Raw genomic sequence first — 10,479 nt, forward strand, 5'->3', positions numbered from 1 at the left:
ATAAGCTTAACAACTTCCCTTCCATGTTGAAAGAGGAACACTGGATACCATAATTCCTCTGATGAAGATCACAAATGTATTCCTATTCTTTTATATCGAAGACAAGAGGTGGTTTGGACTTGAAATGCCTAGTGTGGAGATGAATGAAATAAGGATCATTGGATATAGCATCAGATATTAAACCCAACCGACATTAGGGTTTTCTAGGGTTTGATATTTATAACGAAATACATATATCCTCTTCAGCGCTACGCAAAAACAACTATTCCTTCTTTGAGATTTTAGCTACTCCCTCTACTCCATTAGTATTTTTTTTATCCGCTTCTTAGGTCCGGAGAGGAGATTATAGTAAGAAAATTATTTAAAAAATATTTTGGAATACAAAAGATTTTCAAACAAGAGCAAACAGAACCTTAAATACTAAAATAGCTCTTCCAAAATTTTAGAGGTCCCATTGGTGGTTCCCCCATATACCTTGTCCGAAAATTCAACATAGCTAATTCCTACCAACTGAACGACCTCAGCAGGGCCCAAGTGAATTTTGGCTATGTTCTGTAGCAAGACCACAAATTAGGAAGTGTGTTTCAAATTTGAATATAGATTTATCGTTAAAAACGGGACAAAAATTATAAGAGTGCCGGGATAAGCAGTTTCCGCTTCAAATGTGGCAAGTTAATGACCATCTCAATCCCTTACTTGACAAAGGTAGGTGAAAAGTCAGCTTTTAATAGCTGGAACAGGGCATTGTCCCTTCTTGGAATCAAACGATCTTCCAAGAATTTCTGTAACAAAGTTATGACGAAGAAGGTCCTTCTCTTCTTGGGTCATGTTGAATGCCGCCGTCACTTGGTAAATATATAGCATGCAGGCGAGCATATTGCCCATTCTTCGAAGTCTTTCTGACATTTTTGCCAAAATAATGAAATCCTCTCTCATAACCTGGAACATTTGATACATCTTGGTTAGGCAGATTCACTTAGATTAGCCTTGATGATCGATCATTTTCTCTTCTTCACACTAAAGGTTGTGGACAATTTAAAGACGTTCAAAGATAAAGCATTAGAGGTTTGTTTTTTTTGCTTATATTTTCTTTGGCTTTTCTTTTGTTTTTCTTTTTGGATTGTAATTTTTTTTACTTTATATTTCATAAAAATGCATAGTCATTGGGAAGAGAAACTTTACCGGGCATATTTGATCCCAAACTTAGAGAGACTGAATTATGATACACTTGTGGGAATGCTCCTTATAGATAATCTAAGCAAAGTATGTTAGTAGTATTTCAATTGCCTCCAGTATTTCAAACTTATTTTTTGAAAAGCATAATCAGAGAAACATAGCAAAAATATAACAATAACCATAAAATTTTCTACTTATCAATGTTGAACTTTGTATGATTATTTATTTATTTTTAATCATGCATAAGGTGCCAATTAACAAAATAGTTCTAATTCACAAGAAGGGTTAAAAAAATTAAATGAAATACTCTTAAAACACTTCACATGATTACCATTTTGCATCAACATCACAACTTTAGGGCCTGTTTGGTTACATGAATCCAGAGATTTCAAATCTCTAGATTCATGAATCTGAGAATTATACCCGTTTGGTTGTAAAATTTTCTAAATTCATGAAATCTAGAGATTCACCTTTTTACACTAAAAACGTGAATCTGTTGATTTATGGGTAAGGGGTGAAATCCAGAGATTTCAAAAAAGCTATACATTTGCACATTCACAAAAATCATGTCGATCAAATAGTTTTTTAGGATGAATCCACAAATTTCATTCCACAACCAAACATCAAATTTTATAAATTATAACTCCATAGATTTGAAATCTATAAATTTGAAATCTCTAGATATTTGAAATCTCCAGACTCATGTAACCAAACAGGCCCTTAAGCATTTCCTTGTATTTTGTCTTATTTTACTTTTATTCCTTCTTCTTTTTGCCAAATATTTCACTTTTATTTATCACTTTACATTATAGTTCGAAATAATATTTGCCTTTATGATATATCCAACAACCTTATACGTAATGGTTACATATAATATGACTTGAAATGGATTTATCTAGAGAATTGGTCCATTTTTAAATTTGATGTTTTACCAAATATATAAGTTTTGCTTGAATCATACACAAAGTATTATAACATCTATTAATAATGTTGTATACAATTTAAAAACTAGTTAATTTTCTAGATTGGATTTCATACTTTCATGATGGTTAGTGTTCACACAAGACAGATACCAATTGCATGGGATCAGAGGTTTATGGTTCAATCAGTCCCGGTAGCGTAGAATGCGTTGCAACAGTCCCAACTAGGCTGATGGGTGAAAGGGTAAGGTCACCTCTCTTTGTGAGGGTACCTTTCAGCTCAACTTCCTTCAGGAAGGTACCTATCCAGCTGACCTCCCTGTAGGAGAATGCCTCTCTAATGGCATCTCCACATATTGACCCATCAGTGGGTTCTTCAGAATAGGGCCCATGACAAAATGGGACTTTCGGATCAAAGTCCCCAAGTACCAAGTCTCAAGTCATATAGATTTATTAATATTTATATACATCTATATAATCACGGTAGGGTCACAACAGGATTTAGGCTCGGTTCATGTTACCCAAATTAATAACACATGGGCCATTATTATATATAAACCATATAATCAAATCCTCTCAACTCAAAGTGAGACTAAATAAAACCATGGATAAAAGACACGATTAAAACAGATATTTATATAAAATTATTAATAAGTTTTAAACATATTTACAACAAAACAAGGCAAGATGGGACTCTTTAGTTCCATATCCGGACCTGAATCTTCTTCCTGACCACAACATTGTTACCCTGATAGTGGAACCCAAGCTTGAACCCTTGTACCAAGAACCTTACCACTCAAACCCAAATACTAATTCTAGTTCTTACTCTAACCCTGACCTTGAGTATTTCCCTAAATCTTGTTCCGATGTTATCCAAGAAATCTCTCATGTATCAGAAATTGCTGCAAAGGGAAATGATGTATAACGGAGAGTCGATTGCGACGAGCATTGTAATCTCTGCCTGGCTGAGCCGAGCCATTGCCAGCACTGGTTGTGCCTACAGTCGGAGCATCTTGGTTCATAACATTTTCCGGAGCACGGAAGCTTTGGGCAGAAATGGCAGACCCGTTCTAATGCAATCAAAATTAAATAAACATACATTTGCATTGAACCTCAGATGGTTCAGTTCGTTTGAAACAAAACGGTTTATTCTCACTTAAGTTGTGTGTAATGCACATGCTCATAATAGACATTGGAGATTTAATCTAAACATCAAAATTAAAATCCAACCGTTGGTTACTTGGAACAGTGCCACATAGGTATTGCTCCCAAGCAAAATCCATTTTAAGATAGCATCAAAGGCTCTTCCTCTTGCTTTTATATAGGACTTGTGCTTTTCAAACTTCAATACTGATTATTACAAAAAGACTAATCATGTATATTTATTGGTAAATTTCAAAAACCATAATGAACATTTGTGACATTATGACATTACATTATTCGAGCTGATGATGTAGTGCCTGAGGGCATGATTATAATACTTATGGTTCTATAGGGCCTGAGGGCATGATGTTTGTAGTAAGTGAAAGCTACAACATCCATCCAAAAGGGGTTTAATATAATTTGGGTTATTGTTAGAAGCGAGGGTTATCTCAACCAGCAGTGCCCTCCCATAGCCGCACAGGGTATACCACACGCCAACAAACAAAAATGTCAATTTCATTTATTCTCACATCATTTTTTTTTTTTGGTCAAAACTCTCACATCATTGAAGGAAGGTTGTATCTTTTTCTATTTATAATATTGACATATATAGTGAAATTTTATACACGTTAAATACCCTTGATAGGTTTGCTTCATCAACAAGTCTCATTAACAAGTGCAATTCTTTGTTCCCCACCTTATTAGTACACCAAGACAAAAAAAGGTTGATCAAGAGTCTCTCTCCCATGCATCTTTTATGTGATGATGCAGCTTCATTTTATGAGGTTGATTTAGAGATTCCTCCCATCTGTTAGGACATTTTTTCAACTCTTAAGTCTTTCACGTTATCTGATTTTAACCTTCAAATAACATTATTAGAAAAAAAATAATCATGTATATTAATTTTTAAAATTTAAAATCTACAATAAACATTATAGTACTAGATTATTCAAGCTAATGATGAGTCGCCATGAAAGCATGTTTATAATGCTTCTTGTTTTCTTAAGCATCATATTAACATTACTTGAAAGTAATTATAATGTTTTAGTTTGAATAGGGCCATTTAACTCATTAAGTTGGGATCGTGGCTTGTCTAAAAGGGTTTCTCCAACCTAACTACTCTGTAATTCAACTAAAATGAACTTTTTGTCTGTTATGAAATATAGTGAGAATTTCATTCTTTTCATTTATGCACAAGTTTACTTAAACTTTTATGGTTAAATATGAAGGTAAAATAGTCAATACACATTTTTTTATAAAAATCATACTGTTTTCCTTTTTTATCACTTGTTCACTATTATTTACTCACAATTTTTTTATTTTAACACCCAACTTATTTTTCATTCCATAATTTATTTTCAATAAAATTTCATCAAACCATTTTTCATTCTTGACCAATAATGAATTATTGTACTTATTTCTTTTAAATAGGCATAATAGAGAATAATAATTGATACAAAAAGAGCCTGCCCTTGCACCATGTGATCTTTAGGGTGTATAGGAAAAACATTAACCCACTGCATTTCAAAGAGGCCATGTTGTCAAGACTATGGAAAAAGAACACCAAGAAAACCGCAAAGCTTATTACATATTACAAATAAAGATTAGTAGCTGGTCTTTCCATGACTTCACTAAGCTTTTAGATTCTTAGGTGTCTTCTTAGAAACTGTCATGACTGTAAGAGTAAATGTTTTTCACTTGAAGTTGAACGGGGATTATCATCGGTACTTGGCCGAAATGTGAACCGGAGACATCAAACTTTGACCGCTCAACAGGCGGAGATTCACTTAGATTAGCCTTGGTTGATAAATATTTTATCTTCGCACTAAAGATTTTGGACGATTTAAAGAGGTTCAGAAATAATGCATTTCTTGGTTTATACGTCGTAAATATGCAGAACTAGTCTTGCAAAATCTTTGTCGAAAAGGGATTTCTTGGATCAAAAGCCCTACAGCGAAGTGGAACTTTACGGATGATATTTGATCACAAATTTAGAGAGACTGAATTGTGACATGTAGGAGTGCTCTTTATTGATAAACCAAGCATACTATGTTAGTAGTATTTCAATTGCCTCCAGTATTTCACACTTATTATTTAAAAAATACAACCAGAGAAACATATGAGAGAAAATCATACTAACCAGAAAATTTACTACTTATACATGTTGAACTTTGTATGGTAATTTATTGTTTTTAATCATGCATTTGGTGCCAATTAAAAAATAATTCTAATTCCTTAGGGGAATAATTTTGTATACAAATCTAAAAACTAATTAACTTTCAGAATCGGATTTCATACTTTCATGATTGCAATCTGAGTACTGATGGACCCACCACAAAATTTTATTCTGATTCAAAAGGTGTGGCTTGCTAGTGTTCACACAAGAACGATACCAATTGCATGGATCAGAGGTTTATGGTTCAGCCAATCACGATAGCGCAGAATGCGCTGCAAGAGTCCCAGAGAGGCCGGTGTTGTTGGGATTCGATTTCCTTTGTCCAATACCAAGGCCGATGATCAAATCATAGTACAAATAGAATATATTAGGGTGTCAATTTGTAATTCAAATCGTTAAAATAAAACCTTATTGATTCATTATAGTCTGAACCGGTCTAAACCGAACTTTAATGATTATTTTGGACTGAAGGTCGAGGAGCTTGCACCAACGCAAAACTGAACTGCATCCCTTTTTACAACCCATTTTATAATTTTACAATAAAAAGTATTTGAATCATCATCTTACCACTAGGTAGTTGGCACAGACAATTAAAAAAATTAAATATGAATTCAATGATCAAATAGCCATTCTACTTGTAAAAGACAATCAGAAGGATTAAGTATGAATGTCCAACTTGAATGTATTAGTTTTTTTAAATTAAGTAAATACCATCCAATCACGAGGTATTTATTTTGCATATCAAACTAAATACCAATCCATAAAAAATATAGATTTCACATAAAGAAAAAAAAATTACAATTTCACAAAACAAGAACTAAATTTCAAGACAAATTAATCATAGTACAAAATAGAATTTAAAAGTGCTTTTGATTTGAGGATTTATTTTTGGAGGATCGTTCAGTGGAGCCTAAGGAATGAACTTGCAGTCTCTATGTTACTACTTAGTACTTACTATCTATATTCTTGATTTCTATAGTGCGGGTGGGTTTTCTACAACGTGTAATGACTTTAACTTTCAATGGAAATTGACCAATAGTAATCTTGCTTTGCATGAAATTTTGGTTTGTTGTAAGATGCTTAATTGTTTATTGTTTTTTTTCTTGTACACCATAAACCGTTAGTCAGCCCGAGTCTAAACTGTTAATTCAAATCGTTAGTTAGCTCAACCCAAACCTTACCAAATCGAATCGACTCAAAACTATGTTTTTGCTAATAAGTCGTATTTGGGCTATGTATTTTTTTTAGCTGAAACTGTTAAGCCCAGCCCAAACTGTCCCGTTGATGCCTAAAATATACATATATAATATATTACAAAAGTATTATATACGAAGAAATTTTTTTTGTTGAGAATCTACCCGAAGATAAGAAAAGGCAACACTAATTTCAGATGCTAGAAAACAAACAAATCGTATAAAAATAAGGAAAGCTGGAATTTTCATCATCTGTTCTAGAATTCTGTGAATATTGAGCGGTTTTTATTTTATTTATTTATTTATATTGAACGGGTTAAGTGAGAGACAAAGAGAGGTATAAATGACAATTTTTTTTACTCTAATTTTTTATTTCTTTCACGATAACATTGAAAGCCCTTCCCCTTTCACTTATACAGGAGTTATGCTTTTTAATCTTCAAAACCCATTATTACACGGAAGAAAAAATTATATTATTATTATTATATTTTTTTGGGTAATTTTCATATGGATCCCTCTTGAGATTTGGTTTATGTCATTTTTAGTTTAAAAAAATAGAAACTTTGTATATGCCTCCCCTGTGCTATAGAAAAAGTCAATCTAAAGACAAATTATCGTTTCTATGACCAATTTGCCTTTATTTTTTTTTTGGACAATTTTCATTTGGACCCTTTGAAGTTTGGTTTACGTCAATTTTAGCCCAAAAAATCTAAGATTTTTCATTTGTCTCCCTTGTATTATAGAAAATGTCAATTTAAAGACGAACTATCACTTTTATAATCAATTTGTCTTTACTTTTTTTTTTTTTAATTTAAATTTTTTACATATACACCGCCTTTACGATGATCAGATTCGCAAACCACTTTTAGTCATCACTCTTCTATCAATCAATTCTTTGCTCTCGTGCTTGCTTCGAAAATACCCTTGTTTTCTTAGATGATAAAATACTATTTATACCTTAAGATCAGTGTCAGATACTATAGCTGTTTAGAATGCATAAATGCTAACTGGACATCCAACATTCCAACTACACTTATTTCTCTTCTAAGGAACTCTTGAAAAGTTTACTTTTTCAAGTCTCATTAGCAAGTGCAATTCTTTGTTACCCACCATATTGGTACACCAAGACAAAAAGGTTGATCAAGAGTCTCTAGCCCTGGCACTTTTATATGTCGATAGTTGTGGCATGCTAAGAGTGGAATGATAAATAACTAACACAAATAAGTGGACACTGATGATGGTCTCCTTTGCAGTTTTAAGAGCATTTCTTGAGTTCCATTAGTTAGAATTTCTTCGAAGTTGTTCACAAACCAATTTGGCCAATTCAAGTAATGACAATGACCAATTAAACACACCTTTGAAAAAAAATTTGTCCAATACATTCTCATTAATTAACGCGTACATATTAATGATTCATACCAAGTAAGAAGCAAGTAATAATCGACGATTGCTTCAATACTAGCATAATAAATGCACAACACCGTACAACCTACAGTCTAGATCAAAACTTGTTAATATGATTTAGGGTGCTTGTTAGAAGGAAGAGGGTTATCTCAACCAACAGTGAATGCAAACCCTTGAAGCTGCGTTTATTTGCTAAGGTGGGGTGGGAAAACATATGTGAGAGAAAGAAAAAAAATGTGGGCCCCATGTGTAATGGGGTATCTTAAGGGAGAAGTAGAGAAAGAAATGAAGAGATTTTGTGGAAAAGTATTGATTGTGAGTCTCACTTTTTACTTTTTCATATTTTTCCACAAACCACATATTTTGTAGGATTTTGAAAATATTTAGAGTGGAAAAGTTGGTTCATCAAACAAATTTTCTTAAATTAAAGAAACTTGTCTTTAATTTTCCACTCCAAACAACCAAACAAATTACATTTTGAAGATTTAAATGAAAAGTAATAAAATTTTATTTTTTTCAAGAATTTTTCCATTTCTTTTTCACCCTACTTTTATTCAAGCAGCTTGATTGAATTAACGTAAATTTAAAAACATTTAAAACCAATTTGTAATACAAAACCTACATATATTATTCTAAAAGAGCTTAATATAGTGATACCACTCGACAACAAATAAAAATGTCAATTTCACTTCCTCTCGCATCATTCAAGGAAGGATGTATCTTAGCATATCTTTTTCTATTTTTAATTTTGACATATATAGTGAAATTTATACATATTAAATACCCTCAAAAGGTTTGCTTCATCTTCAAGTCTCGTTAACAAGTGCAATTCTTTGTTACCCACCATACACCAAGACAAAAAAGGTTGATCAAGAGTCTCCCTCCCATGCATCTTTTATATGTCAGTAGTTGTGGCATGCTAGGAGTGAAATGTTGAAATAAATTAACCCAAAAATAATAATAAATGATGAAATACTCATAGCCAGATAAGCTTAACCACTTCCCTTCCATGTTGAAAGAGGAATACAGATACCATAATTCCTCTGATGAAGATCACAAATGTATTCCTTTTCTTCTATATTGAAGATAAGAGGTGGTTTGGATTTGAAATGACTAGTGTGGAGATGAATGAAATAAGGATCATTGGATATAGTATCAGATATTAGGGTTTTGTAGGGTTTGATTTTTATAACGAAATACATGTATCCTCTTCAGCGCTACGCAAAAACAACTATTGCTTCTTAGAGATTTTAGCTACTCCCTCTACTCCATTAGTATTTTTTTTTATCCGCTTATTAGGTCTAGGGAGGAGATTATAGTAAGGAAATTATTTAAAGAAAATTTTGGAATATAAAAGATTTTCAAACAAGAGCCAACAGAACCTTAAACGCTAAAATAGCTCTTCCAGAAATTTTAGAGGTCCAATTGGTGGTTTCCCCATTTACCTTGTCCAAGAATTCAACATTGCTAACTCTTATCCACAGCTAAACGACATCGGCAGGGCCCAAGTGAATCTTGGTCATGTTCTATAGCAAGACCACAAATTAGGAAGTGAAGTGTGTTCAAATTTGAATATAAATCTATCATTAAAAATGGGACAAAAATTATGAGAACGTCACAGCAAGCAGTTTCTGATTCAAAAGTGGAAGATAACTACCATCTCCATCCCTTACTTGACAAAGGTACCTGAAATAATCCCTTTTTAATCGCCGGTACAAACGAGCTTGTAAGAATTTCTGTAACACAATTATAACTTTCTGGCACAGGTCTTCCAGATGGAGCTGTAAGCATCGTCAATAGGCGTCTACCACCTGAGGATGTGAACGTTCTGGTAATTTTTTTACTTTATATTTCATAAAAATGCAGTATTTGGGAATTTTTGTCGGGAAAGTGGAATACTTGGATCAGGAACCGTATAACGAAGAGAAACTTTACTGGGGATATTTGATCCCAAACTTAGAGAGACTGAATTATGATACATTTGTAGGAGTGCTTTTCATGGATAATCTAAGTAAAGTATGTTAGCAGTATTTCAATTGCCTCCAGTATTTCAAACTTATTTTTTTAAAAACATAATAAGATAAACATAGCAAAAAAAATGACAATAAACATAAAATTTCCTACTTATCAATGCCAAACTTTGTATGACTATTTATTGTTTTTAATCATGCATAAGGTGCCAATTAACAAAATAGTTCTAATTCACAAGAAGAGTTAAAAAAATTAAATGAAATACACTTAAAACAACTCACATGATTACCATTTTGAAACAACATCACAACTTTAAGCATTTCTTTGTCTTCTTTTTCTTTTTTTTTTTTTTTTTTTTTTTTTAATTCAGATATATTAATTTTATTTATTAATTCACAATATAGTTTGAAATATTATTTGTCTTTATCATATATCCAACAATTTTATAACTAATGGTTATATAGTAGTGTGATTAGAAATGGGTTTATCTGATTGA

This window comes from Hakea prostrata, chromosome 4, assembly GCF_041222555.1.
Source record: "Hakea prostrata isolate BN-2017 chromosome 4, UWA_Hpros_2, whole genome shotgun sequence".
In the NCBI taxonomy this organism is placed as follows: domain Eukaryota; kingdom Viridiplantae; phylum Streptophyta; class Magnoliopsida; order Proteales; family Proteaceae; genus Hakea; species Hakea prostrata.